The following is a 17,128-nucleotide window of genomic DNA, read 5'->3' as shown; positions in this document are numbered from 1 at the left end:
GTTTGGAAGCACTTATCTACATGTTACATGTGGTCTGAAGCAGGCATATTAACCCTCTGCACTACTTTACGAGTCGAAACAGCCACTAGATTTCTCTTCAGCAGGTACATTGATCCATTGATCACCAGTTATCTTGACATTTTTATTGTTGGCTGAAAATTACTGGACAAACAAGGAGCTCAGCAGCAGGTGCTTTCAAACCCATACTCACAGTACCTTCCTCCCTGTCACGTTGCACCTGCATAAATAAAACTCAGGAGTCGGAGCTATGCTGGTTCACGTCTTACTTTATTCCCTGCCAGCACCTTACTGGCTCACAAACTAAAAACCAATTCCTGTTCCTGTTTCCGGTCTTTCCTCTTCCTGGCTGCCTGTCCTGTCCAGATACAGGGTCAGGCGCTACTACATGACATCTCCCCCTTTGTACAAAAGTCTCTCCGCAATTCATATCTCTTCAACCAAACATCTGGGTCTTCTTATTTGACGCTTGGGACGGCTCTCTCGTTCTGGAGCTCGTATGTGAGGATAATCGGCGTCATTGATGATTCGCTGCGGGGGGCTGTGACTGTTCCGTCCGGAGTTGTCACTATGGCTCGCTGAGTCACTTGAGGCTTGACTCGAGGAAGCCCTCTGGCGACTGTGTGGATTGTACTTTTTGAAGTATGATACGTTTCTTGTTATTTGCTTGTTATCGGCTTTTGCTGTGATCATTGTTCCTTTCCTCCTGCTAACTTGTAGGGGAGTGTCAAGGTATCGGCTATCTGCTTTGGCTCATCTGTCACTCCGGACTATCACCCAGTCTCCTTCCTGTATGTCGGTGTCTTTGGCGTGCCTGCACCGATCAGCGTACGTCTTCATTTTGAGTTTCTTCTCATGGTCTATTTCGACCAATGTGTTGTGGTCAACAGTGATGGTCCGAGGTTGTGAAACAGTGTTCATCATGGGTAGACGAGTACGAGGCGCCCTTCCTAACATTAGGGTGGCCGGACACTGGTTTGTGGTGTTATATGATGTGGTCCTGTATGCCCTTAGTACTTCATTTAAGGTCTGCTGGATGTCTCAGTGCATCAGCTCCGCTTGTTGAACTGCCTTTTTGAGAGTTCCCATAAATCGCTCCACCATGCCGTTGGCCTGTGGCCACAAGGGGTTGATCTTTTGGTGTTTGAAATTGAGGTGTGTCGCAAACCCTGTAAATTCATGACCATTGAATGGGGGTCCGTTGTCGGATTTGACTCGAAGCGGGATGCCCCATGCTGCGAAGATCTCATCCAAGATCGGAATGACTGCCGTGGCTCTGGTTGATGGTATCAGGTGTGCAAACGGGAATCGTGAGTATTCATCCATGACAACTATGATATATTGTCCTGACTGTAGTGGTCCGAAGAAGTCGACTGCGACTTGTTGCCATACCCCGTCTGGTAGCTCAGACATTTGGAGTGGGGCCGGTGGCTCTTCCCGACTGACAAGTTGACATGTCATGCAGTCTCTTAGGGTTGTCTCTACCATTTGGTCTAGTGTGGGGAACCAGACACGCTCCCTTAAGGTCATTTTAGTGGCGTTTATGCCTCTGTGGCCTTCATGGGCCAGGTTGATGACTCCTTGGCGTAGTTTGTGTGGAATGACGACCCTCCCCCCTCTCAGGAGAAGACCAGTGTCGCTGATGGAGAGCTCGTCGTGGACGCGTTGGAAGGCTGTCAGGTCGCGAAGGAGTTGTTCTGACTCTTGAGGCGTGTTTTTCATGTGGCGCCAGGAGTTCGTGCGGATGCGGGTCATGACAGCTTGCAGAAGCGGGTCGCTGGCTGATGCTTCTTGTATGGCCTCCAGGGGAACTGTGGGAGGGCATGCGGCGTCGACGACAAAATGGATGTAATCATCGGCCAGAGAGTGAGCAGGTTTTGCAGTGTCCAAGGGGTGACGAGACATATAGTCGGCCGGATTTTCGGCTTTCCCAGGCTTGTGGACGATGGTATATATGTAGTCCTGGAGACGCAGTCCCCATCGTTCGATGCGTGGTGGCATCTTGGCGTTGGGATTGCCGAAGATCGTGATGAGTGCCTGGTGGTCCGTGACGATCGTGAAATGCTTGCCGTACACGAACAGATGGAAGTGCTCGCAAGCCCACACCACAGCCAAGCTTTCTTTCTCCGGCTGGGAGTATGCCTTTTCAGTGTCTGTGAGACTGCGGCTCGCATATGCGATGATGTGACGCTGGTCTGAGTTTTCACGGTATTGCGCTAAAATGGCACCCAGGCCCTCTGGGCTGGCGTCGACTGTGATCTCAGTCTTCTTGTTTGTGTCGAAGTAGGCAAGATTTATGGCTGAGCTGACAGCTCGTTTGAAGATGGTGAATGCTTGTTCGCATGCGTCTGTCCAGTCGAAGGGCTGACCCTGGCGCGTGAGTTCCCGTAGGGGGTAGCTGATTGTGGCATAATCGCGGATGTAACGCGCGCAGTAGCTTGCCATGCCGAGGAATGAGCGAAGGTCGCTGACGTCTCGTGGAGTTGGTGTGTCAACGAGTGCGGCTACTTTTTCGGGGTCAGGCTTCATCCCTTCTCTGGAGAATATGTGCCCGTAGAACTTCAGGGTGTCTTTGTGGAATTCGCACTTGGCGGCGTTGAGTGTCAGGTTGGCGTTCAACAAGGCATGACATACCCTGTCTAAAGCTGTGTCGTGTTCAGTTTGATCTTTTCCGAAGACTAACAAGTCGTCACTATAATTGAAAGCATTTGGAATGCCTTGTATGACTCGCCGGATGGCCTCCTGAAAAATCTCGGCGGCCGACGAGATGCCAAAGTTCAGACGCTTGTAACGGAAGAGGCCCTGATGTGTGGTAAACGTCGTGATGTATCTTGATTGGTCATGAAGCTCCAACTGATGATAACCTTTGTTGAGGTCGAGTTTGGAGAACACAGTGGCGCCATTGAGTCTTGTGATCATGTCACTGATATGTGGCCCAGGATGGTGTTCGCGCTCGATGGCGGTGTTGGGGGCGCGCATGTCTACAAACAATCTGACTTTATTGTCCTGCCCCTTTTTGGGGACCACTACAACCGGGGACACCCACGGGGTGGGTCCCGACGTGCGTTCAATGATGTCAGTCTGTAGGAGTTCTTGGAGCTCATCATCAACGGCTTGTTGCAGATGGAAAGGCACCTTCCGATGGTGTTGAGCAATGGGCGTCACACGTTCGTCTATGTGTAGCTTCACTTTGAAGTGATTTAGCTTCCCGAGGCCTTTGAAGAGTTTCGGGAATTTCGCCATGATGTCAGGGGCGTCTTCAGTCATATAGAGAAGTTCCACCAGTTTCAGCCTTTCTGCTGTTGGTAAGCTGAGTAAGCAGTCATCTATGTCCGGTCCTTCTACGACATGAATGTATGTTTGAATTTTCCTGTCTATGAATGTCAGAGTTGTGTGGAAGCGACCCAGGCATGTGAGGGGTTTCCGTGGCATCCATGTGAATATACGAACCGCTGCTGGTTCCAGTTTAGGCCGCTGCTTCATGCTGTGGTATTCTAGCACGCATATGTAGTTCAGTGATGCCCCTGAATCTAGGACAAATTTTGCCGGGTGTTCTCCTATCATGATGTCCAGTTTGGGATATCGTTTCAGGCGGTCTGGATCTGAGACCATGCAGATGAATTCATCACTGTCTTCTGACGCAGGTGTGTATGGCGAGGAGTCACTGGATGTAAGTCTGCGTGATCGGTAGGAGTCCATGGTGTGGCGTCGGGAGCGGTGAGTGCTCCCGGACCGGCCTCGTGATTGATATGGACTTGCTGATCGATGGCTGGACCTCGATGAGCTAGATGAGTGTTCTTCTCTCCCTCTTATGGCACGAGCATGATGTTGTGTACCGCGTCGTGGGGATGATGTCCTGCATGTTGACTGTTTGGCTTGACACGCCACCTCAAAGTGATTGTCTCTCCCGCAGCGGTGGCACCGCTGACCGATGGCTGGGCATTGTCCTGAATGTGGGTAATCTTGTCCGCATCTGTAGCATGCGGGTGATGGCTTTGTCGACTTGTCCTGTCGCGAGTCTCGTCGGGAGGACGATTTTTGGGAGAAGTATTTCGCTTTGTTAGATCTGTGTGAGCTGGTTTTGGATCTTTGTGTCTTGTGTGCTTGCACCCGGAGAGCGTGTTCCTTCCGGTCAGGCTCGTGAGTTTCCATTTGTTTGGCGTAATTTTCAGCCTGGTCATTAATTCTTGTCAGTTCCTCGATCTCTTCTAAGGTATATTGTTTCTTTAGGAGCCTTCGGCGTAGAGATTCAGATAGGCAACCATCAATGATGCGGAGTCGCAGGGCATCTTCCGTCCTGAAAGTGTGGAAACTCGCAATGACGTGCCATTCTTTTGATGCGTATGATGAAATCACTCATGTATTCATCTTTTTCTTGGGTGGCCAGATTGAATGTGTATCATTCGTAGTCCACGTTGTGTTTGTGGAGGAAACGCCTGTCAAGGACTCCTTTAACTTCATCATAGGTTGCGGTCGCAGCATTTGGTAGTTCTTTAATGAATTGCGCTATTTCTTGGCCTATTAGGTTTCTTAGGGCCACCAGTTTTTGTTTGGGGTCTTGTACTGACGACCCGACCATGTAAACTTCAAAGTCCTTGCTCCAATTCTTCCAGGCAGGCCCCATGGTGTTGCCCGGCGTTAATACCAGTGGTTGTGGTTGTCGCATGAAGGGTGCCCCCATGGGCGCGTGAGGCACCATGACTGCGCCAACTTGAGGCGCTGGACCTGCTGTAGCATTTCCGTCAGACATGCTGCTGGGAGCGGTGAGAGACATCTTGAACCGCGACGGCTCCTCTGCACTTCCCTTGTTGCAGGCGGTATAATCTTTGTTAAACAGGCAGTGTAATCTTTGCTAAACAGGCTTTTCGCTCTCTTGTTGCAAGCCTTGATGTATTCTGCGCTTTTCCTGGTTGTAGGCAATGTGTTTTCCGAGGAATGAGCTTTCCCGCTCTTTTTGTTGCAAATTTTGGTGTATTTTTAGGGGTTGCCTGGTTTTAAGATGGCCGCAGTTTTTACTTCGTGGGTTAACCAATGGCCAGCGCCTGACCTTAAAATGGCCGCCGTGTGGGACGCTGCATCTTGGGGCCTTGGCTGCTCCGCGTTTCATTCATTGACTCTTGCTCTTTTCGCGCGGCCTCGGCAGGACTCACCCCAGCTTCTCTGCTGCTTTCTTTGGTTTTCCTCAGTGAGCAGGTCTTTCGCGTCCGCAGTAACGCTGCCGCTTGTCTGTGCTCTTCGCCGCATGTGCACCCGAGTCGTGCGCTTCTTGCTCGCGCTCCGCTCTGCTACCTGCTTCAGTGGCACAGGATGCCCCGGCGGGCTTGTAAGCTGGCTCCAGCTGTCTCGGCGCCAGTTTCTGTTTCGCGCTTCTTTCGCGCTCCTGGGGACGACGACTGCGGACTCGCTGGTCAGGCCGGCTGCATCCGGCTAGGCTGCGTGACTGTGTTTGTGGGGATATAGCGATCCCACCCTCGTCGCCAATGTCACGTTGCACCTGCATAAATAAAACTCAGTAGTCGGAGCTATGCTGGTTCACGTCTTACTTTATTCCCTGCCAGCACCTTACTGGCTCACAAACTAAAAACCAATTCCTGTTCCTGTTTCCGGTCTTTCCTCTTCCTGGCTGCCTGTCCTGTCCAGATACAGGGTCAGGCGCTACTACGTGACACTCCCCAGTCCTAACATTCCCTCAAACCTGCCCCCCACCCCGCGCCCCCCCCACTGCCACCCACCTTGAGCTCAGTGCTTAGTGCAGTGGCACCAGTCACACCGTCCTCAAGCCGGTCCTGAAGTGGAAAGATGTTATGTATTTGAGTATGCTCTGTATGGTTTCTACTTGCTTATCCTTATTAAGACTTTTTAAAAGCAAGGGGAAAAATTGTGCTGCTAAATGTTTTATGAACTAATACCAGGTTTCCAGTGACAAAAAAGCCACGGTATGGTTGCAATTGGAGCCCCCGGGTAGAATTTAAAGACTCTCAAAGCATTCTGTCTACTCTGATATATTTTATTGCTAAAGCTCCATTGTTGTCTCCTTTTAAGTTGCCTGACTGCTCAGATACCCTTTTCAAATCCACTCTGAAGCATTCCATGCATTTTTCATAGCGTCATGCCATTACCGACACGATTTGTGAAGAAACACGACTTGTTTCCATGAAAGGTTCTGTGTTCTGTCCGATAATGATTTTCTTCAAGCCAGTCGGCCAGGTTACGCTTCTCTCTCCTTCAAGCAGAGCGTTTTCTTCCTCCTCACTGTGAAATCTCTACCAACATCTGACTTTCTTACTTCCCTTGAAAACTCCAACCTCACTTGTGTTTCATTGCTAACATTTTAAAGATGGTTCGAGATTACAATGAACCGTTTGCACACCTGGCTTAGATTCCAACCTGTCCCTTCCTTCACACCCTCAGTGTAAAGAATGTAAAACGAAACACTAAGACATAATGGTAATAACACAGAAAAAGAGCAATCTTGCATGGGTGAATAGCCTTTACTTTTGTTTGGGTTTGAAAACATCTGTCATTTGTTGCCAAGCTTCGTCAGTGCAGGAAAGCACATTAGAGTTTTAAGATCTTGGGCCTCATTTATGAAAAGTGACGCATCGCTGCGTGAAAACAGCGATGCGTCACTTTTCACTGCGCACTCCTTGCGACACCAATGATGCGTCATATTTAATGTATGACGCATCATGTCGCAAGAACTTACAGATACGTCAGTATTTCTGACGTATCTGTAAGCGCAAAAGTGACGCATTGCTGGAGTGTGTCACAAAAGTGACGCAACTCCAGCAATGCGTCCTTTCACATGGGGAAAGCCCCATGTGAAAGGGCTTGCGTCAGTCTTACGCCTGCTGTGAGGCAGACGCAAGATTTTAACGCAACAGCATCCTAAAAGTGACGCAGTGAAGTCTCATAGATTTCACTGCGTCACTATTACGAGGCTTTTTGCGGGGGAACGCCCCCTCTGCATACATTATACCTGACGCAGGTATAATGTGGTGCAGGGGTTTAAAAAGTGAGGCATCTACCTAGATGCGTCACTTTTTAAATATGGCGCAACAAGGCGCATATTTTACGCCGCTGGTGTGTCACAAAAAATGACGCACCGGCGGCGCAAAACTGACGCAAGGCCTCATAAATAAGGGCCTCATGTTTTGTTTTGGTGGTTATATGATCTTGTTCTCAGGGATACATGTGAGACGATTCATGTGGACTCAACCTTAGACAAACCTACAGTTGAGAGACAATAAATGCTCTTGCAAGATATAAGAGCCCCATGTGCTTATAAGACATAAATGGTATATTTTTATAATACTTTCAATCGTTGGAAAGCTTTTCCTCTAACAGCAAAGTCCAGGCTCAGATTATATGTTTTAAATTTGCAACAAACTCGTTGATGTATTTCTATATTATAGCACCAGATCTTTATTATGTTTTACTCCTGTAGTTTTCCCATCCAATTTATTGTGAAGAGTGTTCAGTATAAACAAATGAACATAAAGAATTCGAGCAAAATATATACATTCTGATGGACTGGAGCAAGCATTGCTCACACATCTTGTCCACTAATATGGTATTTAAAAGTGGCACTAATACCTTTAATGTTTATTTTAAATAAAAAGAAACATTTGTTGCATTTTCTAAACTTTGAAAAACAACAGAGGTGTGAGTTTCGATATATTTTGCATAGATGATTAACCTCATTAACCCCTTCGATGCTGATGACAGCCCCCATCCGTCATCAGCACACGCCTGACGGCCCCCAGCCGTCATGCATCTCGGTGGGCGTGTGCTGATGACGGCTGGGGACTGTCATGAGCCTGCCCACTTCAAAAAACGCCGCACAGGTGCAGAATCGCGGCCGCGCCCAAGGGGTTAAAAGTAACTCCCACCAGAGAGAGCACTACAAACGTCTGAAACCAAATGAGTAATGTTCTGACTCTATGCTGAAAGCTAAGGACTTATCTATGATCTGATTTAATGTTGACAGAAGGTAATAGATTGAATAATCCATCATGATCAAGGCATCAAATACTCTTTTGTATGCATTTATTCTATGAAGTTGCATCTGCACCACCTCATTAAACAAATGATTGATTCCGAGAAAACAAATAACTAGAAGAATTACATTTATCTTTGTGCCATAGTGAAATGCCATGAGTTCCAAATCAAATCATGAAACCAAAGAAACCATTGACTACCAGCTATTTTCATTCGCCTCCGTAAAAGGCAATTGGTTGCCTTTTTCAACCAGCACCTTCACTAGTTTTTTTTTTATTTCAAATCATTTTTTTTTTTAATTTTCAAAAAAAGAACAAACAAATAAATATTGATAAGCACAATGATAATGATAAACACAATAATTAGATGATATACAATGGCAAAAATTATAGAGAACATACAGAACATAAGAAATACAAAGTAAATAGAAAACAGCAAAACTAAAATTACTCAAGGGCCTTAGCATGGGAGTCGCAGTGAAGCTGTAGTGACATACAAGTGGACAATCAAGTGCAGTTTCACACGCGTAATAGTGGAGAATACAATATAGTACAGGGGTATCAAGCAAGTACAATTTCACAGAAGTAATAGTAGGAAATACAATACAATATAAGATCTACGAATGTATAAACAATACTTTCAGGATTGCCCCCCAAGGGAATTTTCCTATAACCTACTAGGTGCCCTGGACCCTAAGTTCAATGATATAAATGACCGATACTTATTAGATCTTATGCTTACTTTAGCCTGTAAAATTGTATTGAATAAGTGGAAAAACTCCAAAGAAGTCTCCTTTAGGATGTGGCAAGAATGGTTATCCTTCCTCAGAGGAGCTGACAACGTTCAACTTCACGCCTCTCCCTGGCACAAATCACAAAGGAAGCTATGGCAATCCCTTGATTTCATCTCCTTTTCATATGGCACTCCGTGAAAAACATCTCACACCCCCCACATGGTAATGATTATTGAATGCCTTATCTGCTCCTTCACTAGTTTTTTTTCCAAAAATGTTTCTATTAACTTTTCCAAGTAAATCAAACAACCCAATAGACAATGAAAGGAAAACAGACCGCCATGTCATGGCTTACTGACAGAGTAGCTAATAACCCATGCGCAGATGGAAATCCACATTCTGTATACGGTATCTCAAGATGTATGCATCCAGCTATCATTTATAAAAACAGAATAAGCCTTAAAGTCTTCTAACGGGGAGCAATAGGGCTCTATAGCAGGTCCCATTTTGTATAAGCATGCATCATGGATCTATATGCTCAGTTGTTCAAATTACAATTTCCGCAGAACTGTCTATAACCAAGACCTAAAACGAGTTTTCCCTTTTTAGCTCGAGAATTACTTTTTATACAACAATCATGGCTTCCTAACTTTATAATGGGATGGTATCACACCATCTAGTGCCTGTGGGTTGCGATCATAAATGGTTTCTGTATCGAATCTGCATAGTGGGCAATTGGGTCAAGATAATAAGCTATGCAACCTGCAAAATAGGCAAGGAGTCCAACAAGAACAAGCATTGGCATAGCCAATAGGTCCCACCTTTGGGACCTTATAAGTACTTAGTTATGCAGCACAATATCCTTACTGCAACAACATTAACTGTTGCATGGCTAAACACTTAGAAGCTCCCAAAGGTGAGACCTATTGGCTATGCCAATGCTTGTAAATCCTGAAAGCACCACTAATGGAGGTCACAGGCAATCACTTTCGAAAGCCATCAGCTGAGGTCACATAGGAGCAGGCTGGTCTTTAGGGGAAGATAAAGGGAAGCAGTGATGGCACAGGGGAATAGGGGGTCTCTAAGTGTAGCTAAGGGAAGCAGTGAGGTCACGGAGGCAGGAAATAGTGGGTTGGGCACAATATAAAGGGACGTAGGGAGACTATGAAGGAGGGTGAGGGGAAGTCGCTCAGCACAGATAAAAGGGAAGCAGAGAAGTTGAGATGGCGTGGGCGGGAGTTGAAGGAGCTTCACAGCTGCCACATTGTCTCTATGCTTGTCTGACATTTCCATAGTTGCTGTGTACTCATGTGCGGCGTTTGCACGGCTTGTGTGACACTTTAATCGCAAGCAGAATAGCATTGCAATGCCATGCCCCAGTTTCTATGTCTGCCAAAATCGGAAGAACTTAAAAATTGCCGGAAACCCTAACTTAAAAACAAACAAACTTTGAGACATTTACTTAGGAATTATGGTTTTATATAGTGGTTCTGTGCAGCAGGCGCATTAACTCGCAGAGGTGCGTTACTGGATGAAATTTCAACGCACGGGGGTAAATAAGGGCACGCAGTCTCCGAACCCGTGCAGATGCAGATTAAGTCATTAAGTGTGTTTGGCAGTTATAGTTGCAGCTGATTACATTAAAGCTGCAATCCCACCTTTCCATCACCCTCACTAATGCTCCCGCCAGCAATCTCCTGTAATTGATGCCAGGGCAAAGAGAGTTGCATCCTGTGAGACTAACAGAAGCACCCTCAGGGGAGCGTGGTAAAGTGTGTAAAAGAGGGCTAGCTGCCACAGGATACAGAGTGTGCTCATGTGCTGGCTTTTGTACAGCTGCTGTCAGCACCAGGGTGGTTTTGGCAGAGGGGAAGGATCTACAATTTTTTTTAACAACAAATATTTTTTAATGGGAACAGGAGCAGGAGACTGCCAGGGTTACTTGTGTAGTATATTAAGAATTTGTTTTGTGTACAGGCTGACTGTAAAATAGGGTGTGAGGGGGGTTCCTGCAGTGAACTGCAGCAGAAACTGCTGTGGCTTCTTTGGAAATGAGGAGGGGGTGCACGTGTGCCAGAGGCTGTAACAGGGAGTGAGGGTGGAAGTTTGCCAGGAGATGCTTTTTATGGGAGAAGGGGGTGGGGAGTGTCAGTGGCTTCTTCCAGGAGAGATGGAGAAAGTCAGCCTGGCTATCTTAGGGAGGTTTCCGCCAGAGCTTTGCAAATTAAGTTTATTTTTCTTGGGGCTATCTTGGGGAGAGAGAGGCGAGTCTGCTATGGAATACTAATTAGAAAGGAGAGAACGTCGGTCCGGGAATACCTTCGGGTGAGGGAAGGAAAACGGGCAGGAGATGCCTGGTTAAGTGTGTGGCACGGGGGAGGGGGTGTGTGGTCTGCCGTTGGCTGCCTAGAGGGTTCAGTATGGTAGGGGTCCTCCAGTGGCTGCTTTAGAATGAAAAAGAAGCAGACTTTTTTTTGTAACGAATCTGCTAAGCTAGGGCACAGTACTGTCTACTCAATAATATTTTTAATTCCCTCCGGGGATAGTAACGGGTAGAACTGCAGCTCTGAGTCACGCAGATGCAGCATAAGGCACACCAAAGGAACCCTGAGGACAGTCCATCTTCAGGGGTCATGTGTGCATCAGAGATTTAATCATACATAAAGAATAAGCAATAGCACGTCAGGCAGACAACACGTTATAAAACAAAGGGATCAAAAGCACAAGGCACATTTCTGAACAGTTAATACATGGCAGCATCACTCGCGGCCCGTTCTCATGAGCATGAACATGCACAACCCACAGAATGCTTCAAGATAGTCACCTCATTGTCGAGCCTTTGTGTGCAGAAGCAAGGTTAACAAGCAAAGGGGTCGGGGTGGCGACGGCGGCAACGGATGAGGAAAGCCCACGAGTGGTGCGCGCACTTGGGAGAGTGAGCAGCCCATCTGTTTTCAATTATCGCGCCAGCGTCTGGGCACAATAATTGAAAACAGATGTGGCCCATGCGCGTAACCGCAAGCCTTAGGCCGTGGGCGGTTACATTGGCTGGGAAAGGCGGGACATGCGCCCGCTTTTACCCAATAGTGTGCAGTCTTGTTTTAAAGACGCACACAAAGGCCAATGAAAATAATGCTGACAAAATCCGCACGAGCCCTTGAAAAATGGAGCTCAGCTGCAAGAGGCAGTATCCTTAGAGCAGCGCATGTGCGCTGCGCTAAGGCGCGACCTAAAAAAGGGGAGAAAAAAGGAGGAAGAAAAGAGCAGGGAAGAAAAAGAGGAGAGAGAGGAGCACTTCAGAGGACAGTACATGGGCAGCGTGGGAGTACTTTCGTATCATAGCAGCAGTGCCTCTTGTTACTATCATTCCTAACAAACAGTGTCATAGTGAGGGGATTATGCAGCAGCACCCTAGAATGTAGGAGGGACATGTGGGAGGGGGGGTTTAAGATCACAGCGGGGGACCCCTTGTGGGATATATGTTAGTCTACGTGTCTATTAGGCTCCAAAAGTTGTCCGGGTCCATGAGCAGTATATTGTCCTCAAATAAATGTCGCGCCCGAAGCTTCGGAGGTTGAAGATGGGCGTGTTCAAGCGTGGTGAAGTAATCAATCAATGGTTGCCACAATTTCGTAAATTTGGTATCACGAAACTGCAACCGTGCAGTGAGCAACTCCATGGCCATGGTATGCCACAGGCAAGTAAACCAAACGGTCACTGGAGGTGTTTCCAGTATATTGCTATGATTTACTTAGCTGTGCCAAGCATATACAGGCTTAAATGCCAATCCCTGTGTGTCATAGCAAGTAGGTTCACTGGCCTAAGGCCCAGAATGACTGTGGATGGGGCTTGGGGCAAAGGGTATCAAAGTATCTGTTTGATGTGACTAAGAAACTCTTTCCAAAATATAGACAATAACGGGCCCTGCCACCAGATGTTTAGGAAATCCCCAACAGCGCTTGTGCAATGCCGGCAGGTAGGAGAAGATCCGGGGAACATCTTGTGTAGTTTGTGAGGGGTGTAATACCATTGTGTCATGACCTTGTATGAATGGACATGTAGCTCCCTGTGTGGAAGAGGACGCCTGTATCCAGTATCGAAGTTGAAGGTATTGTGACCAAGCCCCCACGGGAAGGCGGAAGTCATTTTTACATTGTTCGAATGATTTGAATGTATCTCCCTGGAATAGGTCCCTAAGTGTCCGGTATGCCCGTCTGGCCAAGCCAAAAAGGCTTGTGGGTGTAAGGCGGGTGGAAAATGTGTGTTGCCAGCTATCGGGGTGTGGGGAGAGGGGAAGGAAGTGAGGCCCCTGGAAACTGCTAACTTATCCCAGATGTCCAGCACAGTCTTTGTGTGGATGGCCATACAGGCACCGCAAGGCCGTGCCTTCCGCGAAAGCCAGTCCCATATAGATCTGCACGCTACCGCCCCGTCCATATGAAACCAGACCTTTTCACTTTCCCATGCAGTCCACTCCGATATAAATCAAAGATGGGAGGCCCAATAGTATTCCATCAAGTTGTCTCAACCCAACCCCCCCCCGTTCCTCGAGGGCATGAGCATTTTATTGGAGAAAGAAGGCCCCGTCTACCCCATATGAAGCTAGTGAGTTCACGCCGGGAGGTCTGGATCTGATGCTGCGGAATAGGCATAGGCAGAGTTTGGAACACATATAGTATTTTTGTGAGCACCAACATTTTGACCGTATTCAGGTGGCCCAAGCAGGCGAGAGGAAGAGGTTCCTACGCATGCATGCAGCTCCTCCAGACCTGCTTTTTTACAATCTTGCCAGTTAGCTTGCAACAACGATGGAAGGGTAGGGGTCAGGTTGAATCCTAAGTATCTAATGGAAGTGGACGCCCACTGATATGGGACCAGGGACTGGAGAGGTGGTAGCACCGATTCCAGTATGGTGAGATTCAGGGCCCAGGAACCCGTTCAAAGGATTGTAGCAGGCTGTGGAGAGCAGGCAAAGAGGAATGTGGGTTAGAGATAGAGAGGTGGAGGTCATCCGCAAACAGGTAGATTTTATGGTCTATACCTCCATGGACTATGCCCGTGAAGTCAGGTGCCTGGCGTATCATGGAGGCTAAGGGCTCGACAACAAGGGCAAACAACAGAGTAGATTAAGGGCACCCCTGTCAGGTGCCCCTATGGATAGAGAAGGGGCCGTAAGCTGGCCATTGACTCGCACCTGAGCTTGGGGGGGGAAGTATATGGAGCCATAATCCAGGTGATCATTTGAGGCCGCAATCCTATCTTTTGCAGGAATACCCAAAGGAAGGCCCAATCCACCCGGTCAAATGCCTTTTCCGCAACAAGTGAGAGCTAGCACACAGATATTTTCCAGTGGTGGGCCTTTCCAACCAGGTGTGCAATGCACCGTACGTTGTCAGCGCCCTGACGGTGCCGGATAAACCCTACCTGATCTGGCTCAAAAGATAGATTGTCCCCGAGCACATATATGCAAGTTCTTATATTGTCTCAAGAGAAAAGATAACCACAATCAAATCAATGTTCTTTCAAAGTTCATCGAGTCAAATTCCTTTAATTTCCATTTCTTTTCTCTTCATACATCAGAAAATTCTTCACAGTCTTCATCAAGTTCATACAGAATGTAGCCAATAGATCAAAAAGACCAATGCCAACACGTGTTTCGTCAGAGGGTACAATTACCCAAATGACTTCTTCAGCGCAGAAATTCAATCCGAATACTAAATCATACGGGCCAATTCCAGAAGACAGTTATTCCTCAATTATTCATTAGAACTCAATCCAGTTTCTATCTCAAAGTTCTTCTTGTAGGGTAATATATGATTTATATATGATTAAGATCAGGGAGAGTGCTCCTCACGTCGTCAGAAGGGATTCCGTTTTCATTAATGAGCCCAGGTAAGTGTGGCTCAAGGTGTTTGGCCAAGATCTTGGTGTAGAGTTTAAGGTCTGTGTTTAGCAGTGCAATAGGACGAAAGAATCTCAGCCATTGCCATGGAGGTGGAGGGACCCCAGCATCAGAAAACGAGTTGAAGAGGCGCAGCAGGTGAACCTTGAGCTGTGGGGTAAATGTGCGCTAGAAGGGAACTGGGAGCTGTCTGGTCCCGGGGACTTCCCAGGGGGGAGATCTTTGAGCGCGCCCGTGAGTTCTTCCAGTGTGAGCGGCTCCTCGAGTAATTGCACATGATAGCTGCTTATCGGGGACCAGTTACATTTCCCCAGCACTGCCTGAATCTGTTCAAGATGGGGGGGTCTTGCTCATACAAAGCTGAGTAGTAGTTATGAAAGGCTGCCAGTTTGGCAGCTTCAGTAGTGGCCCATGAGCCATCATCTAATCTAATGTTAACGCTGTGGGCCTTAGCAGCGCGTTTCCGAAGGCGCCGAGCCAGGACCGTGCCTACCTTGTTGCCTCCGTCGTAATAGCGCTGCTTCAGCACCAGGAGCGAGTGATCTCCTTTATTGGTCCTATGGTCCCGTAATTGGCCATGGAGAATGGCCAGGCATCGCTTATGGAGAGCCAAGGACTGAGCCTGGTCTAGTTTTTCCAGTGTTTTTATGTCACAGACAGGTTGTCCTCGAACAAGCGAGCCTCAGGGGCCCGGGCAATCGCAATAGAAGTGATGTGGCCCCAGATTGTGGCCTTGAAGGCGTCCCAAACTACAGGGAAAGGGGTTTTGGGTGTGTCGTTGGTCGAAAATATGAAGTGATAGCTTCACGTAGCTCACATACATCTACGGGATCTCGAAGAACCCGCGGGGGGAGCCTCCAGCGGGGAGGGTGGCGCCAGTGGGAGGCACGATCTTGCAGCAGGAGTTCCACATGGGCATGATCCGAGATGGAGTTGTCGGACGTGGTTGCTGAAAGGGTGTTTGTATAAGAGGGTGGGACACAAAGGGATAATCTATACGGGAGTAGGATGGGTGGACGTGCGAATAATAAGAATAGTCTTGTATGTCGGGGGAGTGATAGCGCCAGATGTCAGTTAGTCCTAGTTCCGTAAATAGTTTTTTCAGAGAAGCGGACATAACCCCTGTCCCTTGAAACGAGCCCTCGCTTCGGTCCAGTCCAGCGTCCCACACTAAATTAAAGTAGCCCCCCAGGATAAGCTGGTGATCGTGAGGTGTTAAGTGTTCCGGCAGGGTGTCCCGGATGTAGATATCTTGTGCCTGATTGGGGGCATTGATGTTACAGAGGAAGAGTGTCCATGTTCCCACCCAAATCTCGAGCATGAGGAATCAACCATCCTTGCCCCACACCACTTTGGAATTTACCTGATGTATACGGCCCTGCACAATATGGCCACCCAACTGTTTTGGTGACTGTAGATGCTCAGTATTGAAGGGGATATTTTGGATGAGCCATGCGGCAGGTATCAGCCTTCAATAGATTTGTCTCTTGGAGGAAGATAACGTCCAGGTTCTGTTGCAAGAGATAGCACCAGATTTGATGCCGCTTGTTAGGAGAGTTAAGACCCTTTACATTCAGGGAGACAAATTTCTGGCTAGGTATGGAGATCATAGTGAGGACAATCTATACATACAAGCTGTCACCTGTGAAGAACACGGCCCTGTGGGCAACTTCCCCAACCCAGCCTCCAGCCACCCCAGGTAGCAACCACAAACAACATCTGTCACATTGACCGACACCAATCTGAGATGAGCTACTTTGTCCTCCCACCTCTCTAGACCGGACGGCAATGTCCTTTGTACCAAAGCCCCTCTTCCCTCGAAACAACAGACAGGAAAGCGAGAAGAAGGAAAAGGAAGAAGAGGAGAGAGAGGGGAAAAAAGTAGTGACCAAATGAAAGGGATCATGGTATCCAACCAAAACTATGACCAACAGGGCCAACAAGGCCAATTCCAGTCTGGGAGCTGTCCAGGCTCAGTGGCACAGGCCATCACAGAGTAGTCACTCTCCAAGGAATAGGAAGGTGGGCAGGTCTCTTGGAACATTAACACCGTCAAGGAGCACAGTCCAGGTCCGCTGCCAGTATGCAATCCTGTCGAAGAGCAATCATGGTGTTAGGAGAGTGAGGGGCCTACCTCACTTCCACAGGACACTGGCACTGTTGAAGGCAGTAGGCTTCTGACAGGGGCGCTTCATGACTATTTTTCAGAGGGTTGGGAGTTTGAGGGCAAATGCCTGCCTTCTAAGGAGCGAATGTGTTGTATAATGTCTTGTTTCTCCTGAGATGAAGTGCTGGTCCCCCAAGGGGAAGGGCGTTGGGGGCGGTGTACCATTGGGGTTTTGCGGGTTTCCGATTCCGGGCAGGAAGACGCGAGGGGCTAGTGGGTGGTGTGTCTGTTATCTGTAGCAGTAGGGCTACCTCTTGGAAGGATCGTAGCACCCGGCGTTTTGACTCCCATTGAAATATAAGTGCAA

At 47.9% G+C, this 17,128-nt stretch overlaps 1 protein-coding gene across 3 annotated transcripts in view; it reads right to left on the bottom strand.

The window, feature by feature from the left end:
• Positions 1-17,128, bottom strand: part of PLCB1 (phospholipase C beta 1) — a 2,298,721-nt gene that overhangs the window by 175,769 nt on the left and 2,105,824 nt on the right. The window lies entirely within an intron of this gene.

This window comes from Lissotriton vulgaris, chromosome 6 (genome assembly GCF_964263255.1).
Source record: "Lissotriton vulgaris chromosome 6, aLisVul1.2, whole genome shotgun sequence".
In the NCBI taxonomy this organism is placed as follows: Eukaryota; Metazoa; Chordata; class Amphibia; order Caudata; family Salamandridae; genus Lissotriton; species Lissotriton vulgaris.
This window is presented reverse-complemented; position numbering and strand designations above follow the sequence as displayed.